Consider the following 12,736-nt stretch of genomic DNA (forward strand, 5'->3'; position numbering starts at 1 on the left):
TTCCCCAGAAGCTTGGCTTATTTGAAAAGGCCATGTAGGCTATGCAATGTGGGGAGCCGTGACACACCCCAATGTGAGAGTGGGGCTGCAGTGCACACTGCACGAGAACACCAACAGCTGCATTGTCTTTCCTCAAAATATCTCCTGGATGGGGCCTCAATGAAATGAAGCACTCGGATGAAATAAAAGTATGTAGGGACAGCTACGTCAGACCCAATGACTAGGGAAGAGTATATGGAAAAGTTCTTGAAGAAGAGTTATAACCCAGTAACAAATTTCAGAGCATATCACCCAGAAGGAGGAAAACCAGAAAAACAATGATTTTGCATTAATAGATCTCCAGCAAACACAAGCAAAGACAAAGGAACTGAGGTTTAAGGATCTCACCTGTTGGATTTTAGGATATCTGTTTTTGTCTGTAAATAAACTAATAGTGGTTTTATAGGAATTTCACACATTTATCATTGATTTGCTCTAGTAGAACTAAGGCATACTGCTGAAAAAAGTGTACCTACCCTGTAGATAAGAATTGGCTTTTTTTCCCTCTCAGCTCTTCACTTTCTGTTCTTCAGTTCAGAATTCACCAGGGAAATGTGTCAACAATTTTTAACCTTCAGTGGGTTCCTTGTATGAATGTGTGAGTTTGTTCACAAGGTTTTTCCAGAGTCTAGAACAGGCACCTTCCTTAAACTACTAAAATATATATAACCTACTCTTATCTTTAGAGCTTCCAGATTTCTCAACAAGTGTACTTACTACAGAGGTGAAAAAGCATTAAAAATAGAAAAGAATATACTGAATTTATAGCCTCCCTCATAGAGCCAGAAACTTATTATGCAAACTCAAAGAGTAAATTCAGTGGATATTAGCAAAGAAGTACTATGTTTAAATACCAAAAAAGCTTATTGCTTAAAATATTCAAATATACATAAATAAGAAGGTAGACAAAACATAAAACACATTATTTTTTTCTCACTCTCTCATTATCTGGAACTCTTTTGAAAACTGAATTTAGTTTTCTGGCTTGAACTCCCAAAGAGATTCAAGTGCAACTCTGTATCACTGAATTCACACTCTAATCCTAAATTTTAACTTTCTTTGTATTGGTAGGGATTACATTACAGCCAACCCACCAGCCTTTTGTTACAGTCTGTGCATGTAGAAGACATCCTAACACAATAAGCCAGAGTTTTACAGCATGAGTATTTAATGTTCCTGATTAAACTGAGCTCTGGTGTCACTACTGTAGTGCTGTGCTTGCCCACTACTCTTGATCTTTAAGTGTTCTTTCAGGATTTTTAGGTCTAGAGATTTTGAAGTTCTAGGATTCTCACTGTCAGCCATACTGTCACTGCCCAGGTCATAGTCTAATCACAAATACTGAAATATTCCTGTAAATGAATCTATTTCTTTCACATTATCCAAAAGGTGAAATATTAAGTCCATTCCTGGTGTAACCTTGGTGAAAGATGCACTGGTGCTGTAGTGCAGCTGTAGATACTTGATACTTTCTTGCAATGCAGAGAAGCCAGACAAACCAGAAGAAATGTGCCCAAACTCGTTTGCATTTTGAACTAAACACAGGAAGCACTTGGTATCTTCTTCATATGGTAGCTCATTTAGCAATGAAGCACATGAAGACACTGGTATAGAGGCGGGGGCAGGGCATCCACCATTCAGCCCAGTGATGAGAAGGAATTGGACATTGTACCTACAATGACAGTTTACCTTCCCATTTTAACTGCTCCACCTAGACTGACTAAAGAAAGAGGCTTCTTTGCCTCATGTGTTACTTTGTGGCATTCCAGGAGAATTTGTCGAATCATAGAATAGTTTGTGGGGGAAAGGACCTTTAAATATGTACTCTACCCTCCTGCAATGATCAGGGACAAATTTAGCTCAATCAAGTTGCTCAGAAACCTGAACAACCTCACTTTGAATGTTTCCAGGGATGTTACCACTTCTCTGGGTAACCTGTTCCAGTGTTTTACCACCATCATTGTAAAAGACTTCTTCCTTATATTTAATAATGTGGTAAGTTATACTGTGATGCCTGAACCTCTGCTGAGAACGTATCTGCTGTTGAAGAGCACAGAGAGGATGTTTTCTTGGGGTTATGCCAGCTAGACAGAATGCTGCGCCAGTCTTTCTGAAAGAAGAAAGAGATATTATCAAACCTTACACATAGAAATAAATGGTCAATAAAAATTCATTGAAATACTGTTTTTACTAACTATTTGCAATGTAAAAAGCCTGGTGCTAAATTATACATTAAGATAAAGCTTGTTCAGAGTTCCCATTTGTTATGGCAAATTTTGTGACAGATGGAAAAACGTTTCATCAGAGATTGCATTAATGCAATGTGTATTTTTCCAGTGACACTTTGCTTGTATGCTTACTTGATGGATGGAAGACATTTATTTACAGATGATGCATAACTACCCAACTATCAACATATCTAACTGCCTGTAACATGTCAAAATACAATTATATTTTTTCATATGTATTTCCACTGCTGTACAAGCAGAATTTTCCACAGGCCCCACAGACATAGTAAAAGGCCTATAATAAAGACACAACCCCTCATTTTACTTACAAATGCTAATTCTCCTAAAAGCCTTTCAAAGCCTAAGGTTGGGATTCAATTCTGATGTTATTGGAGTGGTCTGGGGAATGATATGCTTCCATCCATATGGAGGGAGATTTCCTCTGCCCAGTAAATAACCCACAGGCAGTTCCTCGTTTCTCAGGTCAATTTTGCACCTTGGGCCAAAAATCTCTAGTGTTGTGGTGGTGGAAAAAAAAAAAAAACAAAACAGTGCCATGAGGAGCAAGAAGAAAGTGCTTTCAATGCTTCCACCCATCACCTCTCATAACTGATATCCATATGGAATTAATCACTAAAATCAATGATCCTCATGTCTTCTAAATTCATAATCAGCCACTCAAACTGCACCTATTAAAAAAAGGAAGGGGCTTTGCCTGCTAAGAACACAGTACTGCTTCACACAGTAATGGTGAGGAATGCCACAGTATTGCTGCATCACTCCCACCTGGCCAATGTTCACTTCTGAGCAGCTCTGAAGGTTGCTATAGAAAAGAATTACTGTATTGGCTTAATGTAATATAAATTCACAGTCAATGTGATCGTTGCCTTGACCTGGTAATTGGTGCACTGCATTTAAGGAAAAAAAAACTTGGCAGGAAATTGGAAAGTATTCTCCTAATCAATTAAGCTGTGTGTTCATCAAAAACACCAGGGAACTTAGCTGTATCCTTGGGGAGGGAATTGAAGTGTTGAATTTTGGGTGACATTTTTAAATGGCAAACAAAACAACTTGCAAATCCTGTAGTCTCTTATTTACATAAATAATTGATGTTTAATTAATAATTTTCTGAGAACACTGATCATGCCCAGATGCAATCACATGTATGCCACCAATATTTTAAAACAGTTGGAAAACAAGGAGAAGCACTGCTCTGACTGAAGTATTTGAGCTATTTCTGTCTGAGGGGAGGGGAGGGGAGAAAAAGAGGAAAGGGGAAAGGGGAAAAGGGGAAAAGGGGAAAAGGGGAAAAGGGGAAAAGGGGAAAAGGGGAAAAGGGGAAAAGGGGAAAAGGGGAAAGGGGAAAGGAAAGGAAAGGAAAGGAAGGAAAGGAAAGGAAAGGAAAGGAAAGGAAAGGAAAAACTTTCCTGCTTTCCTGAGGAGGCACAGCAGCATCTGACTACACAGAGAGGGTGGTGTGGGGCAGGTGGGAAGTGAGATTGGTTATGGATGCCTGTCTGTGAAACGCGCTTGACTCACTCAGATGTGGTACATCTGTCCATGTCCACCCCTTACTGTGTACACCCTCACCAGCTGTCATGGCAGATGACATGGGGTACCAGATGATGACTAATTTTTCCAATTCATACGACAAATCCCTCCTCCTCTTGACCAACAGAAAGTTGGATTTAAGTCAAAGAGAATGTCCTTTTGAAATTTTAATGATGTCTTCCCAAATTCTATGTGAATACAAGCTATATCTGAAAAAAAAAAAAAAAAAAAAGAAAAAAATCAAATTCACATGGATAAAACCCCATAGAAAATCATTGAAAAGAGAAACACATACACCCACAGCATCTCCTTACCTTTCTGCAAGTGTTCTCTAAAGTCCAGGTTTCCATGTTTGGTGCTGTTTTAATTATCCATCTGAAGCCTTGATGTTTCTTTTCCACAAGGAAGCAAAGATTATAACTCCCAAAATGGCTTTCTACCCATATAATTTGTCTTCATTAGATTTTTACCTTCTTTCTTCATATCAAGTATTTTTTCTGTTGCCCAAGTTTCAAGACTGTTCTCATCTACTGTTTCTCTTAGTCAACTCACAGTTAAGTTATATATACTTGCTGTTCAGACAAATGGGTTAGAAGACATATTTCACTGTGCTTTGGCTAGGTTGTCTTCTGCTTTTAATGTTGAGGAGATGGGATGACCTACTGCAAACTAGCTTGGCTTCTGAAAGTACTGCCATTACCTAGTTATAAAGCCAGTCAGCACCATAAATGTTTTAGAAGAGTAACACAGAAAGCATGAGCAAACAAACATGGCAAGATACACCAGCTCTGTTATACTTACTCCTGGCTCCTCTCCACCAGCCATCCTCCCTTAAGCTGTCCTCCTCTGGCCTGCCAGCTTGACAGAGGCACCATTTACAAAACACACATTCAGTAGTTGGCTCATGATACCCATCTATTGATTAGCTGGCTGCTGCCAGGAAGGTCTAATCAAACTTAATTGCAAAGAGGATGTCAGAGAGGGCATTAATTTTGAGGTCTCTCTTCTGCCCTCCTACTGGTTTTATCAAAATATGTAAGAAATTATTTATTAATTACAGGGGCGGTACAGGCAGGAATGAGCCCTTTAACATTCCTGCAGTAGTGGACTTGGGATAGGTAGATGTGCTACTGCAATGAGCTGAGAGGGGTTTCTTATGTTCTTAAATGTGAGACATCTGTTCCTGTCAAACGTGGTTGAAGTTGCCTGACAGCTCCAGAAGTTATGGGGACTGTGGGGGAACTAATGGGAAGAGAGACTGTAAAAGCTTCATTTCCTTAGAAACCAGGCAAAAATATTCCAACCCATTATCTCTTTATGAATTATTTCTGTAAAGATTGTCCTTTGCGTACTTTAAATAGCTGAGCTACACCAGTAGAAATCTAGCAGTGTACAGGCTTTTCATAAGCATTCTGATATAATATCTTGATTTGCTTGAAAAACACAAGGTAAGAATGTACCAATAAATGTAACAATTTTTTTTTTTTACCTGTTTAAATCCAAACAGTGCATTTCTCTGTGCAGCAATCCAACTCTGCCTGCTGTGCAGGCAGAGCAATACTTGCAGCTGCTCTGCTCTCCCTCCAGGTCACCACATCTTCACAAGAAAAGCAGGATTGAAAGGGTCACCTCTGAGGCTGTCACTTGTGGCCAGAAATTGTAACAGTCCTCACAGTGCATCAACTCTGTAAGGTGTAGATTCTTCCCATGTGGCAATTCCAGACCGTTTATAACTTTACTTCTTAAAGGAATATTACTGCTGCAAGAAGACCATAGGAATTGGCTTTTAATCAGAAAACATGTTCAGCCTCCCTCTGCAGTTTGTGGTACATCCGTGGAGATATGCTGTGCGCTTAATTAAACCTCAGGATTCTTTTGTTTTTCTTTTGTTTATCTGACAAGATATGAACCAGCTTTGTGGTTTATACCAGTCTGGTATTTTCATAATATACTCTTCCAGATGCTTGTGAGACTTAGCTAAGGTCAGTCAATCAAGGTCAGGGAATCTATCAAATACATCAAGGTTAACGCTGATAAATCCAGACACTTAATAATTTTATGCAATTAGCTTTAGTAGAATTTCTTCTTATGACTTTAGGACTTCATATGAAATACAGTAGCGGAAATATAAGCAAACCAGAACTCTATTAACCTAGTTCTTGGTCTATATCCTCTTGCTACTTATAAAAATTACTAAATGTTCAATATTAAAATAGTGCTTGGAGTCTGGGTGATTCTGCAAACTAAAATCTGGGAGATAGGCAATACTAATTTTGAAAGAGAAAACAGATGTATAAAGATTTAGTGGTGAAAGTGAGACACTGTGAAAACCTGGAAAAAAACAGCACTGAAAAGTGATTAGTCTCTGCTGAGAATTTTTAATGATCATCCTTGTATTTTTTCAGTCCAAAAGTAATTCTGGCTTTATTTCATCTTTGAAATGTGTTTCAGAAACATTCATAGTTTGTGTAATATCAAGCCCTCAGAGCAGAGGAAGTATAGCCAGTAGCTCAAGTCAGTAATTAATGCTGGTTGCTGCCTTATGGGTTGAGTACCTCAGATTCTCATGTGCTATCCTATGACTTCTCACTACATGCAAATACTACTTCAATAACAGCAGAGATTTATCCTTGTTTATAGGGCCATTGAAGCTTTTGCTATCCAACAATATTCATGTTAACAAAGTCCAAATTTATTTAGTACAAACCATCACAATAATAGAAATGAAGACATTTCAGTGGTGAGAACAACCAGGGACCTCTGTTCTTCTGTATCTGTAGATTAAGATTAGATCTCTGTTTTAGAAGATATGTTGCATCTTAAATTCAATGTAAAGCCTGAGGGAAAATATTGGTGGGTGAGGTTCTTCAGCATGAGCTTTTTACTACCTAGACTAGTAGTCTCCAATAACATTTCTGGATTGATGTGAAGTTCTCTTATAATTTAAACAAATGACTTCTTGTAAGTGCATATGGATTAATAGAATATACTGCGTTTGAAGGGACCTACAAGGATCATTAAGTTCAACTTCTATTTTGGTCCAGCAAGATATAAATGTGTGCAGTAGGCAGTTTGTCTGAGGTACTCATGTTCAAATAACTGTATGAGGTTTTTCTCTTCATCATATTTGTGTTTAAATGTACAGCCTGTCACTGCAAAATTAACACAAAATTTTATATTTTGAATTCAAGTATCCCACACCAAGCTGGTTATTGAACTTGTTTAACAATCATAAAAAGAATTTGAGGCATTAAGAATTAAATACATAGCACGAATCTTAAATCTTTATGATTTCTGCCTGAAGTTTAAACTGGTCTTAAAGCAGGATAAAGAGCATTTATTTATTCAGTTAAAATAGGTTTTTAAAATTGTGTAATAATTACATTAAATACACTTTTATTTATTATTTAAAGAAAATAATTAATATTTAAATGCAGAAATGTATTTCCTAATTTAAAGGAAAAAATAGAACTATATGAAAACTAAAATAAAAATGTGTAACATAAATCAATGAGTAACCCCTATTCTAAATAGCCCACCATTGCTAATTATTTAAAGATCAAACCCATTAAAATTATATTATATGAAAATTAACTTGTGGTTAATTATGAAATAATTATTACTATTTTTTGGACATTGATAATTTTATAACTCAGCTTTGTAATGGCTGTGGTTACTACTTCTCCTCAGATCGAAAACTTATAGCTATCTCATGTGCAAGAGAAGTTATTTGGCAGCATCTGTAATGAACAGAAATGCTTTCTTAAATTTCTCATTTTACTATGATTTTTTGAAGAAGTGTTGTTCAAAAATAAAAGTTAGTTTCCTGGCACATATCTTTTGATTTGATCCCTCTTCTGCAGTTGTTTCTGCTTCTAGTTGTTAGGAGAGCCAAAATCTTTTGGATCTTCAGAACTCGAGCTAGAAATTGTAATGAGAATATTTATGTTGAAAAATCCAACATGCTGTTCTTTCTTTCATTCTTTCCCTCATTGGTAGATATTTTCTGAAGTATAGGACCATTTTTTTAATGTCTTACAGCTCATGGGTAGAACAGCCAAAACACACAGGGTAGAAAAATTCTAAGGAATATACTTAAAAAAATAAAATCCATGCATTTGGATGAAGTCATAATATTCTGGAAGATTATTGTTGAATTCCAACAAATTTGACAAGATCTAGCAGTGGTTGGGTATGAATTACTGCACCTTTATTACACAACTGGTCTTTATTTGTTGTCAGATTCCTTGGAACCCTTCAGTGTCATTACATGTTTTAATGCACAACACAATGCATAAATGTAGGGCATTTGTAAATTCTCATTTTCTCATGTTTTTCCACTGTGGTACCAAATCTTGGAATCATTCCTACTGAAATTAGGGAAAAATCCCCATGGTTGAGGACGGCAGAGAGCGCAGCATTATAGGAGCAAAGTCTTGCTTTCGGAGGCATCGTGCTGCTCTGGTGGATCCCAGAAGGCTGTCCTGGGCTCTGGCAGATGCAGGTGCTGGTGGAGAGGGGAGGAGCTGTTTCAGGGCTGACTCCTACAGATCCTCTTTCCTCCAGAGGTGCTGGCTCTCATGCCAGACCCCAGCCTGAGCACCCTGGCAGGGGTACTTGGCTCTGCGTAGAGGTCAGCTTGCCTCTGAGGGACCAAGGGCGCAAAGCTGCTCGAGATGTAGGGTGTGGGGTCTCTTTCTCATCACCTTCAGGGCAATGGATAACGGTCCTGCTAACATGAATCTTCCTTGATTGTATGTATGAATGGTGTCCCCTGGATTATACTGTAATACTCTCTAAGGTGTAAGGGAACAACTCATTGCTTAATGACCAGAAGAATGATCAAACATTGTGTACCCAAACATTGTATGTGAGCTGGTAATGATCACCCAGGAAATAGAGGATGGGAAATAAAACACATTTTTCTCCCAAGGAGAGAAGAAATATAATTTCAGGATAAAAAGAAAATACAAATACATATATAGTTAATAAGAACAACAAAGTTAACATAAAGAGTGATAAAATAAATGTAACCCTTTGATCTTTTAACAGACCGACTTTTTTATTCAGTAAAATTTGAATATTTAAGAGATAATATTTCCTAATTAGCTCTTTCTTTAGCCCTTGGTATGAATATATAACATTTTCATGCTGGGAAATATAATCCAGTGAGATTCACGTGGCTGATAGCCCTCTCTGTGTTCCCAAGTGCCTTCAACTACGTGTGAGATTGGGGTAAAGTTTGTGCAGTCTGAATCCACCTGGAAACCAGGTGTAGCAGATGCCAGAGAAAACTCTCTATGGTGTTTTATAACTGGGTATTTTGCCTCAGCAGAGAAAGAATGAAGAAGATATAAAGCAAAGGTTGACATTCACAAATCCTGTCGATGATAACAGCAGAACAGCCATGCCTGTGCTAAAAAGGGAGTATGCGACATCTCCCCACTCAGCCTGAGGTGTCCTGGCAGAAATGGTCTGCTGAGACAGAAGACCCAGGGGCTCTGAGGAAGACGTTTAAGATATTTGTCATTTCTTCCCCTAGACAAAGGAACTGTTGCTCCATGGTGGTTATGAAAACATATGAAAAATGGCAGCATATATTACTGAGTGGAGATTTTCTATGCCACCATTTCCTATAACAAGTAAATGTAATTTTCACATCAATTTATCACTGGAGAGAAAGTCAGTGTTCTTAACTGCAAAATGCTTTGGAAAGCAATGTTGTATGGATTCCATTAATGCAGGCAGTGTTTGAGCTAGGTGCTCAGGCTACTTCTGCGACCCTGGGTGGTAGATCTTTCCAAAAGAAGACTCCTCTCCAAGCCATCCACAGCCAGAGGACCTCTTTGTCTTCACTGAATTCAAGGGGAACTCAGCCTGCCAGCTCAGACCAGATGCTGAACTTTTTGGCAGTTAAAAGGAAGCAAGATAGTCCCACAGATAGTAGGTGGAATAAAAATGCCTGTGACAGAGATACCAAAGTTTTACAAGGAGACAGAAGCAAGCAGAGTGGGCTTGTGTAGGCAAGCATATAGTTTATTCCAGATGGTGTTTTGCTTCAGTAAAAGCTGCAAAGTCTCTTAAAGACACTTCTGTGCCCCTCAATGTAGCATTTGAACAATTTGCAATTGATGTATTCATAAAATTTATAAAAGATGTTGCTCATACAAAAATGTCATGAAGCACTGGTCTTGGCAGGACAGGAGGAGAATTGGTGTAGCTGTATTTATAGTGAGAGGGCTTGGGAACACTCAGGAAGTGGTGCTGAGGACTGCAGCTGGGAGTCCCTAAAGGAAGAAGTTAATGTGCTCACTGGCCACAAATGCAGCTGCTTCTGGGACTAGCTGACATTCAGGAAAAACCTCCAATGAACATAAAAGACATTCTGGAAAAAAATTCCTGGTATTTTGCATTTCCACAGATTTTTGTGGAAATTACTCTGTCAATGCCTACAATCATTTCTGTCTCAAAAGTGCATGCATTTGTAGCAAGTGCCTGTGAAGTTTTCATTTGTTTTTTTGTTTTTTTTTTTCTGTTTTTCTCTTTAAAAAAAAAAAAAACAAAACATACTGGAACTATAAACAAGGATTTTAAGAGGGCAAATAACAGAACATTTATACAGATACTCACGCACATTCTCACTCCAAAAACATTTGGCCATCTAACAGGTGATGTGCCTTGTAAGTATTTTGTTCCCAGAAAATCCGATATCTTGAAAACCATGATATCTTGTTCAATTCTAATCCTGTGTTTCAAATGTGGCAAGTGACTCTGGAAAATACCAAATTATATCCTTCTCCCCCTCTTATTCTTTTAAACAATACTTCATTTATTCAAGTTTCCCAACTCCTTGCATGTAAAGATACCATATGGAAGAGAAGTCCAGCACAGACATGGCAATCCTTCTGTCCTTTCTACCCAAATTAAAGAAGACTAAAACAGAAGTCCTTTGTCTTAACTGAAAAAGGTAGGCAAGCATCTTTAAAAATTATTAGTTACATAATTAAGAATCCACATTTGCAGCTAAAAAAAAAAAGGTTGTAGAGTCACATCTGAGATTTTCCAATGATAAAGAACCTGATCACAAAAATATTGTATTTCTAAATAGAAATTTTGAATAAAAATAAACAACTAGACAAGTAAACTAAAATTTGAATTGAAACTCAAAAATAGTACGGATTAGGGCTGCACAATCATGATCCCGGCACACAGCATGCAGGAAAATCAGCTACGTTGGAGATACACAGCTTTGGACTTCATGGCCCCAGCAGCCTTAGCTTTGACAATAAATTGTCAGGTTGTGATATAAAATTATTATTTCTGCTGAAATCAGAGGCGCTCATTGACCTGTGTGTTATGAGTCACTTCACTTTTACAGAATTTTTTTCTGCTCTTTCTTTGTCTGTCTTCTCTTATACTCCAGACTAACCTTGGATTAGACTTTATCTTGATCATGGGTGCTGACATGAGTGCAATGAAGAATATAAATAGTAAAACAATGTGGTTTGTACACAAAATTGCATGGATTCAGACCAACATGATCTACATGTGCTTCAGGCTGTTTATTTTTAAAAACATGAATAAAACTTTAGTCATCTTGTTATCACAGTTTGTCTTTTTTAAAAGAATAAACAGTGAAGTTTCTTTCTGTTATTTCTGGCAAATATGGAGCAAGTGTGACTTGGCTCCCTTAGCCACAAAAGCATAACATGAAGAAAACACCCCACGATGCAACATTCCTAATGAGTTACATGTGTCTTTGTCTGACTCTGCCAGCATTGGGCTATGTCCTTCCTCTGGTTCATCCAAAAGAAAACAAAACAGATCATTAAAGGTCCATGGTGCTGTAATATGGTCTTATTTGACGTATGAAGTGTTTATCAAGTACTGCTGTGAAGAGATATTGTTCTCTTTAAAGACAAAAAAGCAGAGATGACTCTGCTCTATGACTAATAACAGAGTTCTAAGGAGATACTTCAAACTCAATTTATAAAAGCCTTGCAGCTCAAAAGGTGACATGAAAGTTGAAAAGGATAAAAGAACTGGCATTTTAAAATGAAATAAGAAAAAGTGCCTTTGATAAAAATGACAGAATAGCAGCAATTTCTGAAACACAGTAATTCTAGCCAAGTAAAGATATTGTAATGGTTATGGATAATAACAGGTAGGTTTCAACCACAGAGTCAGTCAGGTGCATATTAAATTGATCAAAATAGACCTATAATAGTCACCTCTGTATGTGACAACTAGAAAATAAATAGAATTAAAATAAAGATGGAGATTCAAATAAGCTTTTAAAAAAGAGAAGGCAGAAGAGTATTAATAATGAAGTAAAATAACAGAACCTAAATAAACTGAGAATAAGGGTTGTGTGGGATCTCATTTTACATATTGCCATTCTTTGTAAGCAAGAAAAGAAGAGGAAATAATGCAGTAATAAGATTTGCTAGATTTATCTCACAGGCAAGTTGTAAAGATTCATTAAGCAGTATTCCTATGGTAGTTGAGGATTGAAAACACTATGTAAGCATAAATTATAGCCCACTAATCAAGTGGCTGAAATCAAGCCTTTATATCCAGGCAGAAAACTAACATGGCACTTCAGAAAGGGGGAAAATGATGTTTAAGACAAGAGAAAAACTAGCTAAAAGGCAAAGAAGATGTCAAGGAGTACAAAAAAAAAAAAAAAAAAGCTTTCTCTAGGAAATGAAGACAAAATTCTCTCACCTAGAAGATATAATGGAGGAAAAGATGAGTGATACTAATGTTACAGTCTGCTTACTGCTGAGATTTACTCACTGAACCAAAGTGCCCCAGTCAGGGTCCTAAGCTGGCATCCAGACAACTGAGCTGGCAACTTTAGCTTATCAGTTAGCCACTGAAACCATCCTGCTGAAATAAACACCTGAGCTGTCTGA

The sequence above is a fragment of the Vidua chalybeata genome, chromosome 2 (genome assembly GCF_026979565.1).
Source record: "Vidua chalybeata isolate OUT-0048 chromosome 2, bVidCha1 merged haplotype, whole genome shotgun sequence".
In the NCBI taxonomy this organism is placed as follows: Eukaryota; Metazoa; Chordata; class Aves; order Passeriformes; family Viduidae; genus Vidua; species Vidua chalybeata.